This window comes from Sus scrofa, chromosome 15, assembly GCF_054392235.1.
Source record: "Sus scrofa isolate SSC_HxYL_T2T_F1_AM1 chromosome 15, Sscrofa_HxYL_maternal_Yorkshire_Landrace_v2.0, whole genome shotgun sequence".
In the NCBI taxonomy this organism is placed as follows: Eukaryota; Metazoa; Chordata; class Mammalia; order Artiodactyla; family Suidae; genus Sus; species Sus scrofa.
This window is the reverse complement of record NC_139397.1, coordinates 78,926,700-78,942,642: the sequence shown is the minus strand read 5'-3', so window position 1 is coordinate 78,942,642 and position 15,943 is coordinate 78,926,700. Positions and strand designations below refer to the sequence as shown.

Genomic DNA, 15,943 nt, shown 5'->3' with positions numbered 1-15,943 from the left:
CAGCTATACATGGAACATGTTCCTCTAAAAACCAGCCTAGCAACCTTCACATCAGGCAACAGAAGAACAACCACATTGAGGCAGGCAGGAAAAGCAGAGACACAATCTTACCATAAACTCCACCCCTTGTACCCCTTGGGAGGAAACTCAAAATTCAGAGTTTCTCCCAGAGGAATTAATGTTTTGTACCCCACATTGGACACCCCAACTTTTAAGTCATCCACCAGAGATAAGCCCAAAATATCTGGCTTTGAAGCCCAAGTGGGTTTCCACTCATGAAATCCATGAGGCTGTTGCAAACTGAGAAACAGCTCTAAAATAGCTCATGGGCAGACTCACCCACATAGGGGCCAAGCATAGAAGCAGTTCTTTGAAAATTGACCAGATTTTGTAAAAAAAAAAAAAAAAAGACTCATTTTCTAATTTTGTCTTTAGGGCTGCACCTGTGGCATATGGAGGTTCCCAAGCTAGGGGTCTAATCAGAGCTACAGCTGCCAGCCTGCACCACAGCCACAGCAACACCAGATCCGGGCTGCATCTGTGACCTATGGCACAGCTCATGGCAATGCTGGATCCTTAACCCAATGAGCGAGGCCAGGGATTGAACCTCATGGTTCCTAGTGGGATTCGTTTCTGCTGCACCAGGATGGGAACTCCTCATTTGCTAATTTTAAAGTGTTGGATTTAGTGGCAAGAGCCTGCTGGAATACTCTTTGGGGACAGAGGCTGGTGGATATAATTTTTCTGTTTTCCCTTTGTTTTGCTAAAGCTAGCAGGTGCCACATTTTTTTTCCTTTTATGTTTTTGTTTTTTTTTTTCTTTTTAGCTGGTGCCATCTTTATGCTCAGCTGGTGGGCACCATCTTTTGTGCCCTCTACTGCCTTCTAAAGCCGGTGAGTGCCATCCATTTATTCTCCCTCTCTTGCAAAATTTCTCCCCTTTTTCTTCTTTTCCTTTTTTCCTATTCCCTTTTCTTTTTCAGCAGTTGCCATCTTTGTTACTCTCCCTCTGCTGTGCTCCAGAGCACCAGAATCTCCTGGAAGGGAGCCCCGTTTGGTGCTCTGGCTTTTGTCTAGTGACCCTGTCTCTATTGCTGCCTCTCAGGAGATACATCTTGTTCCTTAACTCTGGAGGTTGCAGTGGTGGAGGGGGTTGTGTTCCTGGGTCTCAAGGGAATGTAACAGTTGGAGAGACAGGTTTTGGCCAACTATCACCTCCAGGCACTGCACAGATGGTAGAATGAAACTCACCTGTGCTTCTGAGAAAGCGGCCTCTTTGCTTGTCCAGGAGCTTTGGGCTGAGGGGCAGGCTTCTGGTATGACACATTTGTAGAAGCTTAAAGAGATATTCTTGGGGGAGTTCTCATCATGGCGCAGTGGAAATGAATCCGACTAGGAACCATGAGGTGAGGGTTCAATCTCTGGCCTCGCTCAGTGGGTTAAGGATCCAGTGTTGCTGTGAGCTGTGGTGTAGGTCGCAGCTGTGGCTCAGATCCCACATTGCTATGGCTCTGGTGTAGGCCGTTGGCTACAGCTCTGATTAGACCCCTAGCCTGGGAACCTCCATATACTGCAGGAAGCGGCCCTAGAAAAGGCAAAAAAAGAAAAAAAGAGATATTCTTGGGGAATGGAGGTAATTACAAATTTTGCATTCTACCTCTGCCTTGCTTGAGCTCACCAACATCTTCAAGAAAGAAGGTTATATCCTTGTCTGGTACTCTGAATTTTTAATAACGTTTTCCAAGAGACACCTCTACATCTCCTGGCTCTGGTGGCTGCTAATGTGAGGCTTATGCTCATGGATCTCACAAGACTGTAGCCAATGGAGAAAGAGTTCTTTTTTTTTTTTTAAATTAAAGTATTATTGCTTTACAATATTCTGTTAGTTTCAGGTATACAGCATAGCAATTGAGTATTTTCACAGATTATACTCCATTATGTTATAACAAAATACTGTATGTAATTCCCTGTGTTATACAGTATATTTTGTTACTTATATATAGATTTATGTGCCTGTTAGCTAACTCTGTATCTTCTTTGGAAAAATGTCTATCCAGGTCTTCTGCCCATTTTTTAATTGGGATTTTTTTTATATTGAATTGTATGAAATGTTATATATTTTGGATATCAATCACTTCTTGGCTGCATCCTTTGCAAATATTGTCTCCCATTCAGTAGGTTTTCCTTTGTTGATGGTTTTCTTTGCTGTCCAAAAGCTTTTAAGTGTTATTAGGTCCCATTTGCTTATTTTTGCTTTTATTTCTTTTGCATTAGAGACTAATCTAAGAAAACACTGCTACAGTTTATATCAGAGTGTTTGGCCTATGTTCTCTTCTAGTTTTATGGTTTTAGGTCATACAGTTAGGTCTTTAAACCATTTTGAGTTTATTATTGTATATGATGTGAGGGAATGTTCTAATCTCATTGTTTTACATACGGCTGTCCCATTTACTCCAGCGCTGCTTGTTGTCTTTTCTCCATTGTATATTCTTACCTTCTTTTTTGTAGATTGACCATAGGTAAATGAGTTTATTTCTGGGCTCTAGGTTATGTTCCACTGATCTATGTGTCTGTCTTTGTGCCAGTACTTTGCTAATTTGTTTACTCGTTGATAGTTTTGTATTATAGTCTGAAGTCTAGGAGGGTTATACTTCCAGCTTTGTTCTTTTTTCTCAAGATTTTTTTTTTTAGCAATTCATGGTCTTTTGTGTTCCTGCATGAATTTTAGGATTATTTTCTTTAGTTCTGTGAAAAATGTCTGGGGTATTTTGATAGGGATTGCATTAAATCTGTAGATTGCTTTGGGTAGTATGGCCATTTAAATAATAGTAAGTCTTCTAAACCAGAATCATAGGATATCTTTCCATTTCTTGAATTGTCATCAATTCCTGTATCAATACTTGATGGTTTTCAGTATACAGGTCTTTCAACTTCTTGGTTCAGTAATATTTCAAAGTATTTTTTATTTTTTTAAATTTTTTTAATTTTTGGTCTTTTTGCTATTTCTTTGGGCTGCTTCCGCGGCATATGGAGGTTCCCAGGCTAGGGGTCAAATTGGAGCTGTAGCCACTGGCCTACGCCAGAGCCACAGCAACACGGGATCCGAGCCGCGTCTGCAACCTACACCACAGCTCACAGCAATGCCAGATCGTTAACCCACTGAGCAAGGGCAGGGACCGAACCCGCAACCTCATGGTTCCTAGTCGAATTCGTTAACCACTGCGCCACGACGGGAACTCCCAAAGTATTTTTTAAATGTGATTATAACAGTTTTTTAACTCTTCTCATTCTATTTCATTAGTATATAGAAATTCAATGAATTTCTGTATATTAATCTTGCATCCTGAAACTAATAGATTCAATCATTAGTTCTAAAAGCTTTCAGCTTTTAGGGTTCATTATATAAAGTGTGTCATCTGAAAATAGTAACAGTTTTACCACTTACTTTCCAATTTGAATATCTTTTCTTTTTCTTATCTGACTGCTGTAGATAGAACTTCTAATACTATGTTAAATAGAAGTGGAAAGAGTGGGTGTCCTTGGGTTATTACTGAATTTAGTAGGAAGGCTTTCACCTTTTAACCATTGAGTATTATGTTGGTGGTAGGCTTGAAGTAAATGACCTTGACTATGTTGATTTATGTTCCCTCTATACCCACTTTGGTGAGCATTTTTATGAATGGATATTGAATTGTGCAAGTGCTTTTTCTACCTCTATTGAGATGATCATGTGATTTTTTCCATAACTTTTATGTGGTGGATAACATTAATTAATTTGTGAATGTTGAACCATTCTTGAGACCCTAGAGTGAATCCAATTAAATCGTGCTGTGTAATCCTTTTAATACTATTGGATTCAGTTTGCTAATATTTTGTTGAGGATTTTTGTTCCTCTATTCAAAGATAATGACTGTAATTTTCTTTTTTTCTAGTGTTTTTGTCTGATTTTGGTATCAGGGTGATAATGACCTCATAGAATGAATTTAGAAGCATTCCCTCCTCTTCAATTTTTTGAATAGTTTGAGAATTATAGGTATTAGTTCTTCTTGATATGTTTGATAGAAATCCCCTGTGAAGCTGTCCAGTCCTGGACTTTTGTTTGCTAGGCATTTATTTTATTACAGATTAAACTTCACTTGTAGTGATTATTCTGTTCAAATTGCCCTCTTGACTCAGTTTTGAAAGGCTATATGTTTCTAGAAATTAATTTTTTTTCTAGGTTGTTCAATTTGTGGGCATATAACAGTTCATATATCTTTTCAAAAAACCAATTCTCCATTTTACTGATCCTTTCTATTGCTTTTAAAATCTGTTTCATTTATTTCATTTTTGATCTTTATTATTCCATTCCTTCTGACTTGGGCTTTGTTTTTCTTTTACAAATTCTTTTAGGTGATGGATTCATTCGTTTGAGATTTTTCTTGTTTCTTGAGGAAAGCTTGCATTGCTATGAACTTCCACTTTTAGAACTCCTTGTTGAGCCCCATAGATTTTGGAAAGTTGTGTTTTCATTTGTCTTGAGACATTTTCTGATTTCCTCTTCGATTTCATCATTGGCCAACTAGGGTTTTATTTTGTAGCATGTTATTTCATCTCTACATGTTTGTTCTTTTCCCCTTTTTCTTTCTGTAGTTCATTTCTACTTTCTAGTCACGTGGTCAGAAAAAATGCTTGACAATTTCCATTCTCTTAAATTTGTTGAGGCTTGATTTGTAATCTAGTGTTAATGGAAAACATCCATGTGTGCCTGAAATGAAGGTTTGTTCTGCTGCTTTTAGATAAAATGTCCAGTAGAAATCAACTAAATCCAACTGGTCCATTGTTTCATTTAAGACAATTGTTGCCTTATTTTCTGTCTGGATGATCTGTCCACTGATGTCAGTGGGGTGTTAGACTCTCCTACAAATTGCTTCATGTTGTTGGTTGCTCCCTTTACGTATTTGCTTTATATATTTAGGTGCTCATGTACTACATGTGTATAAGTTGACAAGTGTTAACAATATCCTCTCTTGTATCGACCCCATCATAATTATATAATGCCATTCCTTGTCTTTTGTTATAGCCTTTGTTTTCAAGTCTATTTTGTTTGACATTAATACTGCTATCCCTGCTTTTTTATTTCCATTTTCATGAAATAACTTTCCATTTCCTCACTTTTGGCCTATGTGTGTCTTTTGCCCTGAAGCACATCTTTTGTAGGCAGCATACTGTAGGTTCTTTTTTTTAAATCCAATCAGCCACCCTATATCTTTTGATGGAGCATTTAGTTCATCAGAATACAGGAAAATTGATAGATATGTACTTAGTGTCATTTTAGTACTTGTTTTCTGGTTGTTTTCGAAGTTCTGTTTTTCTTTTCTTTTCTTCTTTTGGCTGCCCTGTAGCATATGGAGTTCTTTGGCCAGGGATAAGTATTCAAGCCACAGTTGTGACCTACAATGTAGCTGTGGCAATGCCAGATTCTTTAACCTACTGTGCCAGGCTGGGGGTTGAATCTTTATCCTGATGCTGACAAGATGTCAACAATTCCATTTCTCAGTAGGAACTCCTACTTCTTTTTTTTTTTTTTTTTTTTTTTTTTTTTGTCTTTTTGCCATTTCTTGGGCAGCTCCCTTGGCATATGGAGGTTCCCAGGCTAGGGGTCTAATTGGAGCTGTAGCCACTGGCCTACACCAGAGCCACAGCAACGCGGGATCTGAGCCGCGTCTGCAACCTACACCACAGCTCACGGCAACGCCGGATCATTAACCCACTGAGCAAGGGCAGGGACCGAACCCACAACCTCGCGGTTCCTAGTCGGGTTCGTTAACCACTGTGCCACTCTGGGAACTCTGGAACTCCTACTTCTTATTTTTGTTTCTCTCATCGTGGTTTGATGACTTCTTTTGCAGCATGCTTGGGTTCCTTTCTTTTTGTTTTTTTTTTTGTGTATCTTTGTATGTTTTTGATTTCTGGTTACCATGAGGCTCCTATGTTGACCCATAATGACCTTTATTCGATTTCAACTGATAATCAGGAGTTCCATTTGTGGCTCAGCACGTTATGAACCCAATTACTATACATGAAGATGTAGCTTCAATCCCTGGCCTTGCTCAGTGGGTTAGAGATCCAGCATTGCCATCAGCTGTGGTGTAATTTACAGATACATCTCAGATCCTGTGTTGCTATGGCTATGGTATAGGCTGGCAGCTGCAGCTCCAATTCAACCCCTAGTATGGAAACTTCCATATGCCACAGGTGCAGCTCTAAAAAGCAAGCAAACACACAAAAAAACCCTGATAATCATTTAAGTTCTAAAAATCAACATTTTTGCTCTCCTCACCCACATTTTGTGTTTTTTTAATGTCATGTTTTACATTTTCTTGCTTATTTCTATTTATTGTAGTTATTGTTGCTTTTACATTTTTTGACTTTTTAAAATTTTTAAAAAGTTTTATTGTATTTGATTCACATTGATAATTTCTGCTGTACAACAAAGTGTTTCAGTTATATATATATCTATTCTTTTTCAGATTTTTTTCCATAAAGATTTTCATAGACTATTGGGTAGAGTTCCCTGTGCTACATAGCAGGTTCCTGTTGGTCAGTTATTCCATATACCACAGTGTACATATGCCAATCTCAAACCCCCAGTCCAACCTGTCCCTTTTGGTAACCATAACTTTGCTTTCAAAGTCTGTGAGTCTGTTTCTGTTCTGCAAATAAGTTCATTTGAACCCCTTTTTTAAGATCCTACATATAAGTGATATCATATGTTGTTGACTTTCACTGTATAATTTTATTAGTATGATAATTTCTAGGTCCATCTATGTTGCTGCATATTACATTATTTCATTCTTTTTTTTACAGCTAATTAATATTTCACTGTATATATGTACCACATATTCTTTACCCATTCCTCTGCTGATGGACATTTAGGTTGCTTCTGTGTCTTGGCTATTGTAAATAATCAACACTGGGGTGTATGTATTTTTTTTTTTTTTGTCTTTTGTCTTTTTAGAGCCACACCCATGGCATATGGAGGTTCCCAGGTTAGGGCTCTAATTGGAGTTGTTGCTGCCAGCCTATGCCACAGTCACAGCAATGCCAGATCCGAGCTATGTCTGTGACCTACACCACAGCTCATAGCAATGTTGGATTCTTAACCCACTGAGCGAGGCCAGGGATTGAACCTGCAACCTCATGGTTCCTAGTTGGATTCGTTTCCATGGCGCCATGATGGGAACTCCACGTATCTTTTTGAATTATGGTATTTTCTGGATAGATGCCCAGGAGTGGGATTGCTGGATCATGTGGTAGTTCTGCTTTTTAGTTTTTTTAGGGACCTCCATACTCTTTTCCATAGTGGTTGTGTCAATTGACATTACCACCAACAGCATAAGAAAGTTGCCTTTTCTCTGCATCCTCTCCTCTTAAATTGTTCATTAACTCTTTGGTGATGTCATTCTAACTGGTGTAAGGTAGTACCTCATAGTAGCTTTGATTTGCATTTCTCTAATAATTAGTGATGGTGATCATCTTTTCATGTGTTTTTTAGTATATCTTTGGAGAAATGTCTGTTTAGATCCTTTGCCCATCTTTTGATTGTTTGTTTTCTGATATTGAGCTGCATGAATCATTTGTTATTTTGGAGATTAATCCCTTGTCAGGTGCTTCACTTGCAAATATTGTCTCCTTTTCTGTAGGTTGTCTTTTCATTTTATTTATGGTTTCTTTTGTTGTGTAAAATCTTTTAAGTTTATTTAGGTCCCTTAGTTTATTTTTGTTTTTGTTATCATTATACGAGGAGGAGGAACTGAAAAGTATGCTTCAGTTTATGTCAGAGGCTGTTCTACCTATGTTTTCCTCTAAGGGTTCTACAGTATCCAGTCTTATATTTAGATCTCTAATCCATTTTGAGTAATGAAATTGAAACTGTGATTTAAAAATGTCCAACGAGCAAAGTCTAAGACTGGATGGGTTCACAGGTGATTTCCATCATTTAGAGAAGAGTTAACATCAATTTTTCTGAAACTTTTTCCAAAAACTGCAAGGGATTAATTTCCAAAATATACAAATTATATGAGATCACTGTGAACTGAAGTTTGGCACTTGCCATGAGCCTCTAAATGGATTAAGTCATGAGCCACTGCAGCTGCCAACCCACAGCACCCCCCTGAGTGGAGCTCAGAGTGAAAATCAGGAGTGAGGCACTCTGTGTTCTGGGAAAACTGGAAGAACAGGTCTTTAGATAGATAATTTTAGGGGAAGATTTTATATGCTCAATTCTTGCATCTCCTCATATCTAGAAAAACACTAAAATTCTCCATGGTGATGTCTGCTCCTTGTGATGGGTAGTAACCTTCAGAAAATCAAGTCACTTTTGTAAAATGTGTATATGGCTGCGTGCATTTTCCCCTCATCTCTATCATATCCGGATATTTCCCTTTTCCTCCTTGGGTAGTTTTTCAGCTGGTCTACAGTTAAGGATAAAACAAAGAATGTCACAATCACTCATGAATGTAGTCACCTTCAAGAGTGAGAGCTGGAGTTCCCGTCGTGGCGCAGTGGTTAACGAATTCGACTAGGAACCATGAGGTTGCGTGTTCGGTCCCTGCCCTTGCTCAGTGGGTTAACGATCCGGCATTGCTGTGAGCTGTGGTGTAGGTTGCAGATGCGGCTCGGATCCCGTGTTGCTGTGGCTCTGGCGTAGGCCGGTGGCTACAGCTCCGATTCAACCCCTAGCCTGGGAACCTCCATATGCCGCAGGAGCGGCCCAAGAAATAGCAACAACAACAAAGACAAAAGACAAAAAAAAAAAAAAAAAAAAAAAAAGAGTGAGAGCTGGTGAGTCCTGCAGTCTGTGAAAACTCAGGATACTGGTCCTGAAAGTGGAGGTGCATATCAAAGGAATGATTTCAGTAAGCCCAGGCCTCTTTCGTTTCTGCTCCGGGCACTTTGTTGCAAAAACTCCTCTATATCCTAGCTCCTCCCTCACTGCCTCAAGCAGTTTCTCAGGGCTACCTGAGAAGCTCTCTCCTGGGCTTAGGTTCTAATTTTGCCCCAAATAAAACTTAACTTTCAACTTTTAGGTTGTGCATTTTTTATGTCGACACCACCATCACACTGATATCAAAACCAGATAAAGATACCACACACAAAAAGAAAATTACAGGTCAATATCACTAATGAACATAGACACCAAAATCCCCAACAAAATATCAGCAAACTGAATCCAACATTGCATTCAAAGGATCATACACTATGATCAAGTGGGATTTATCTCAGGGGTGCAAGGATTTTTCAATATAAGCAAATCAATCAGTGTGATATACCACATTAACAAACTGAAAAATAAAAACCATGTGATCATCTCAATAGACGTAGAAAAAGCTTCTGATAAAACTCGACATATATTTATGATAAATCTCCAGAAAGTAGGCATAGAGGGCATATACCCTCAGTATAATAAAGGCTATATAAGACAAACCTACAGCTAATATATTCAGTAGTGAAAAACAAAGCATTTCCTCTAAGATCAAGGACAAGTCAAGGATGTCCATGCTCTCCACTTTTATTCAACATATATTTGGAAGACCTAACCACAGAAATCAGACAAGAAAAAAGAAATAAAAGGAATCCAAACTGTAAAGGAAGAAATAAAACTGTCACTGTTAGTAGGTGACATGATAGTATACATAGAAAATCTTAAAGACACCACCGGAAAATTACAAGAGATCATCAGTGAACTTGGTAAAGTTTCTGGATACAAAATTAACACACAGAAATATTTTCCATTTCTATACACTAACAATGAAAGATGAGAAGGGCAAATTAAGGAAATGATCCCATTTACCATTGCATCAAAAAGAATAAATACCTAGAAATAAATGTACCTAAAGAGACAAAAGACTTGAACTTTGAAAACTACAAGATGCTGATAAAAGAAATTGAAGATTGAAACTGATAGCACTAACAGCCTGAACCTAGCCAGAACACAGATTGGGACTTGAACCCATGTGCTGGGACTTGAACTCAGCCTAAACCCAGATTGGGACTTGGACCCATGGTTTTAAATTAGAATCATTCACCTGGTGTCTGGACTCACTGAGGTTCAGGTTCTTCATGACTCTTCACTGAAGGAATTCAGCAAGCAACAAAGTGATAGGCAAGAAATAGATTTATTACATTAGGACACTCATGACAAATGCAAGAAGTCAGGCACAGAAGCTCTGCCCCGAGGATCCAGTCAGCTATAGTTTTATCATCCAAGGCGAGAAGGGGTTGGAAAAGCCTGCCTCTTCTCTTCTGGGAGTAGTGTCTCCTCCTTGGTATCTGGTAAGGTGTGTATTCAAATCAGCAGAAGGGCCATCCTCAAACTCCTGCCCTTGGTCTGAATCTGAATGCAGGCCTCATTCCATCCCCCACCTGAGGCAATTCTCACACCTCTACTAGTCAAGCAAGCCTGCCTTGTTCTGATGGCTTTTTTGAGCAATTTATTAACTTACAGTGATCTCCCAACATCCCCTAGATTTCCCTCCCTATCTATGATCCTTTATTGGGACTTCTACAACTACCTGTGCCTATTCTTATCACTATCAAGATGACATAAAGAGGTGGAAAGATACACCATAATCTTGGACTGGAAGAAATAAATATTGTCAAAATGACTATACTACCCAAGGCAATCTACAGACCCAATGCAATCCCTATCAAATTATCTGTGGCATTTTTCACATAACTAGAACAAAAAATTTTAAATCTCTATGGAAACACAAAAGACGAAGCATGGCCAAAGCAATTATGACAAAAAAAAATGGAGCTAGAGAAATCAGTATTCCTGATTTCAGACTATACTACAAAGCTACAGTTACTAAAAAAAAGTATAGTAATGGCACAAAAACAGAAACACAGATCAATGGAACAGGATAGGAAGCCCAGAAATAAACCCATATACCTATGGTAAACTAATCTATGACAACAGAGGCAAGAATATACAATGGTGAAAAGATATTTTCTTTAATAAGTGGTGCTGGGAAAACTGGACTCTACATGTAAAAGAATGAAAGTAGACCACTCTATGACACCACACACAAAAATAAATATTTTGTCTTTTAATCTATGTACTTACTTATTTAAGTGACATTTAATCCTTTATTTATATATTTTTTTCCCTATTGGCATTCACTTTCCTACATATTCTTATCTCTTTTCCATTTAAAAAAGACTTTTCAACATTTATTTTAATGTAGGTTTAGTATTGCTGAATTAATTTAGTGTTTGCTTATCTGAGAAGTTCTTTTTCTTTCCTTCTATTTTAATAATAGTATTGCTGGGTAGAGTATCCTAGATTACAGATTTTTCCCTTTCAAGTCTTTGACCATATCATGTCTCTCCCTTCTGGCCTAAAAAGCTTCTTCAGAGAAACCAACTGATAGACTTATGGAGTTTCCCTTGTATATAGCTCTATTTTTTTTATTGCTACCTTTAGAATTTTCCATTTAACTTTCACTTTTGACATTTTAATTATGGTATATCTTTGTGTGAGTCTGTTTAGGTTTATATTGTTTGGGACCCTCTGTGCTTTCTGTATCTGGATATCTGTTTCCTTATTTAGGTTTGGAAATATTCAGCTATAATTTCTTCAAAAACATTCTTGACACCTTGGAGAAGAGTTCTTAAACAGGTACCACCCCAGGACATAGCAATAAGCTACATTCTCAGGAGTTATGTCTCTCTGTAAAAAGCCTATTAAGTAGAAATCTTGACTGTAGTGTGAGATGCAAACTTCTAATTACAATACACATATAAAAGCTGCCTATAAACTTATCCCAAGACCTCAGATGGCAGGTGTTGTCCTTGCACTTACTCTGCCGTGCTTCTGAGTGCCACATCTCTAGAAGGGGACTTTCTATGTGTGTCTGTTTTCCCAGTTTTTGCATCTAATGCTTTTTTTTGCACCTGCCATTCAGGGGGTACCCTTAATTGCCTGGCCCTGGGTTTGCATTCTGCATTCCTACAGGACTGTAACTATCAGAGAAATAGCTTTTTCAGACTATCAACACCAGGGCACTGCACAGATAGACCAAAAGATATCAGCAGTCTTATCGTGAACAAGGCCTACTAGCTTGTCCTGGAGCTTCAGCCTTGTGTAAAAAACTAAAGACTGGCCCTAACTAGAAGTTCTGGATGTTCTCTCAGGGAATGTAGGCCAGGAAGCACCATCATTTCATTCTCTCTCTACCTTGATAGAGCTTGGAATCTCCAAGAAAGGAGTTTGTATACTCACCTGGACTCCCACTTTTTTTGAGAGCCACTCAGGGGACATCTCCAGATCATGTGTCTCTATTGGCCAGTGGGGGTATATGCTTGTGGTCCCACAACACTGTATATATCTGCACACCTTAAAAGCCACTGTTTGGGGTTCCAACTCTGGTGCAATTGAATCACTGGTGTCTTTGCAGTGGCAGGGACACAGGTTCAACACCCAGCCCAGTGCAGTGGGTTAAGGATCCAGTGTTGCTGTAGCTGTGGTGTCAGTTGCAACTCTGGCTCAGATTTGATCCCTGGCCCAGGAAAACATATGCCATGTGGTGGCCAAAAAAGGAAACAAACAAAAAACCAAAAAACACTTCTTGAATGCCTGAGATTTAATTAGCCTGAATCTAATTATTGACCAAGATCCTCTCCTTTCAGACAGTGACTGGTATAAACATATCCTCAACAACTAGGAGCTATTAAAAAAATGTCCACAAATGTTTGAGAGACAATCATGAGGTAGGGAAGGGTTGAATAAGATTCATGTCATACACAAGACAAACTCTTTAAAACTGGGAGAGGTGGTCATTTCATCTAATGTATATAAATCAACACAGAGAGTCAAACAAAATGAAGAAACAGAAAACTATGTTTCAAACAGAAGAGCACAATGAAACCTCAGAGAAAACCTCAATGAAATGGTACTAAGTAACTTACCTGATAAAGAGTTCCAAGCAATGGTCATAAATATTTTAACTGAACTTGGGAAAAGAATGGATGAACTTAGTGAGAATTACAACAAAGATATAAAACAAGAAAATACCAAACAGAAGTCACAGAGCTCAAGAATAATAACTGAACTAAAAGACAAAAGAGGGATTCAATAGCAGACTATACAAGCAGAAGCACAGATTAGTGAACCTGAAGACTGCAGAGGAAGTCATTCAATCAGAGCAGCAAAATGAAAAAAGGATAAAATAAAAGTTATGATAGCTTAAGGAACTTTACGACAGCATCATGTGGACTAACATTTGCATTATAGGAGTATCAGGAGAAGAGAGAGAGTTTCAGAAAAGAAAAGAGAAAGAAAGTGGCAGAAAACTTATTTGAGGAAATAATGGATGAAAAGTTCTCTAATGTGGGGAAGGAAACAGACATCCAGGATCCAGGAAAGCCAGATAATTCCAAATATGATGTCCCTGAAGAGAGCCACATCAAGACACATTATAATTAAAATATCAAAAGTTAAAAGATAAATCCTAAATAAGCAATAAGAGAAAAACAACCTCTTATAAATGAGAGATGATTCATCAATGTAAGTTGATTTTTTTCAACAGAAATATTGTACACCCAAATGTAATGGCACAATATATTCCAAATGCTGAAAGAAAAAAACCTGCCAACCAAGAATAATGTACCCAACAAAGTTATCATTTATCAGTGAAGGAAAAATAAAGAGATAAATAATTTTCCAGACAAGCAAAAGCTAAAGGGCTTCACTATCATTAAATTGGTTTTGTAAGAAATATTACAGGGACATAAAAAAGGTGCTAATGAGTTAAAAAAAATGAAAGTATATCTCTCACTGGTAAAGGTAAACATACAGTATTTGTAGTAGATTATTATTAACTTTTAAATCTAGTATGAAGGTTTAAATACAAAAGTAAAATAACCATAACAATTAGATAAAGGATACTAGAGATTAAAAGAGGTAAAATGTGACATCAAAAACATAAATGTGGGTGGAGAGAGTTTATAGCGTGCTCTCAAACTTATCACCTTAAAGTAGACTTTCATACATACAACTTGTTATATGTAAGCCTCATGGTAACCACCAAGTAAAAACCTAGAGGAGACATATTTCTTTCTAATTATCTTTTGTTTAAGTGTGTCATTAAAGAAAATGAAAAAGCAGAGAGGAAAAGAGTAAGAACAAATAACAGAGCAAGTATAAAACAGTCAGAAAACAGTAAGAAAATGGCAATAAGTATATACCTGTCAATAATCACTATAATGTAAAAGGGCTAAATTCTCCAATCAAAAGACAGTGTCTGGATGGATTTTTTTAAAGGTCTATTTATATGTTGCCTACAAGAGACTCACTTCAGATATAAGGGCACAAACAGAATGAAGTTATGGAAAAAGATATTCCATAGAAATGTGAACCAAAAGTAAGTTGGAGTAGGTATACTTATATAACACAAAAATACACCTTAAAACAAAAGCTATAATAATAGACAAGGAAGTCCACTGCATAACAAGAGGATATAACCTTTGTAAATGTGTATGTGCCCAACATGGGAGCACCTAAATATATAAAGCAACTATTAATAGACCTAATGTGAGAAACAGACAGAAATTCAATAAAAGAGGACTTTAACATCCCACTTACATAAATGGATAGATCATCCAGTCATAAAATCAATAAGGAAATATCAGCCTTAAAAGATGTCAGACCAAATAGATTTAATATATATGGACATACTATTTTATACAAAAGCTTCAAAACACACATTCTTCTTAAATACACATAGAACATTCTCCAGGCTATATCCTACCTTAGGCCACAAAACAAGTCTTAACAAATTTAAGAAGACTGAAATTATATAAAGCATCTTTTTGATCACAATGGTACAAAACTAGAAAAATGGAAAATTCATAAATATATGAAGATTAAACAACATACTACTGAACAACCAAAGGATCACAGAAATTTAAAATTTTTAAAAAATTACTTCCCATATATTAGCAAACAAAATTCAACAACACATTAAAAGGATTATACATCATGATCAAGTGAGATTTATTCCAAGGATGGAAGGATGACTCAACATCATCTCCTGTCACAGACACAACAAAATCATCAATAGTTGTGGAAGAACCATGGATGAAAATGACTGGAGCCATCCAGAAAACATCCTATAACTAAATATATAAAGAAGGAACTGCAATGAGACAAGTAGGGGTTGTGGATTCACAATTTATTCATGTCCTTTACCAGCATAAGGGTGACTCACAAACTAGAGAAGAATAATATTGCAGAGGTTTTCCTATAGAAGTGTGGGTTTTGAGCCTCATATCTGGCTCCTCAGCTTGAGGGTCCTGAATTAGATAGATGAGCCCTCTAATTTTGGGAGTTCCAAAGGGCTGGGGGAAATAGAGAATTTACTTTTAAAGGGCACAAATAAACTCTCAAAACTCCAGGACCCAAGGCAAAAGTAGTAATTGGATAGGATCCGGCTGGTACTGGATAGTCTCCCGGGGAAGTTTCTGGCAGCTATGGCTTACACTGGGAACGGGATGCTGGTGGCAGCTCTTCTTAGGGTACCCTTCTACTGTGTGGAAGCTGGTGCTAGTACATGCTGGTGCTAGTAGATGCCATTGTGGAGTCCTCTGTTTAGTTCATAAGTGCCAAGACATATCCCTTTCCCGCCAACAGCAATATAAGTGCTAGTGCTAGGATACCTCAGGACAAGGAACCAGGGTCAGAACACAGTCTCACTCATCAGCAGACAAGCTGTCTAAAGGTCTCTTGAGCCTACAGCCATCTCTAGAAAGAGTCCTGCCTACCAGAGGGCACAGGACCCAGCTCCACCCACCAGTGTGCAGGTACAAGCTTCAAAATCCCTGCCCTTTAGGAAGACTGCTCTAGCCTTGGGACCAACCTCATACACCAGGGGCAGACCAGATGCAAGAAAACCACAATC

The 15,943-nt window shown here is 37.9% G+C and overlaps 1 long non-coding RNA gene across 1 annotated transcript in view; it reads right to left on the bottom strand.

The window, feature by feature from the left end:
• LOC102166560 (uncharacterized) overlaps positions 1–15,943 on the bottom strand; it is a 170,293-nt gene that overhangs the window by 70,262 nt on the left and 84,088 nt on the right. The window lies entirely within an intron of this gene.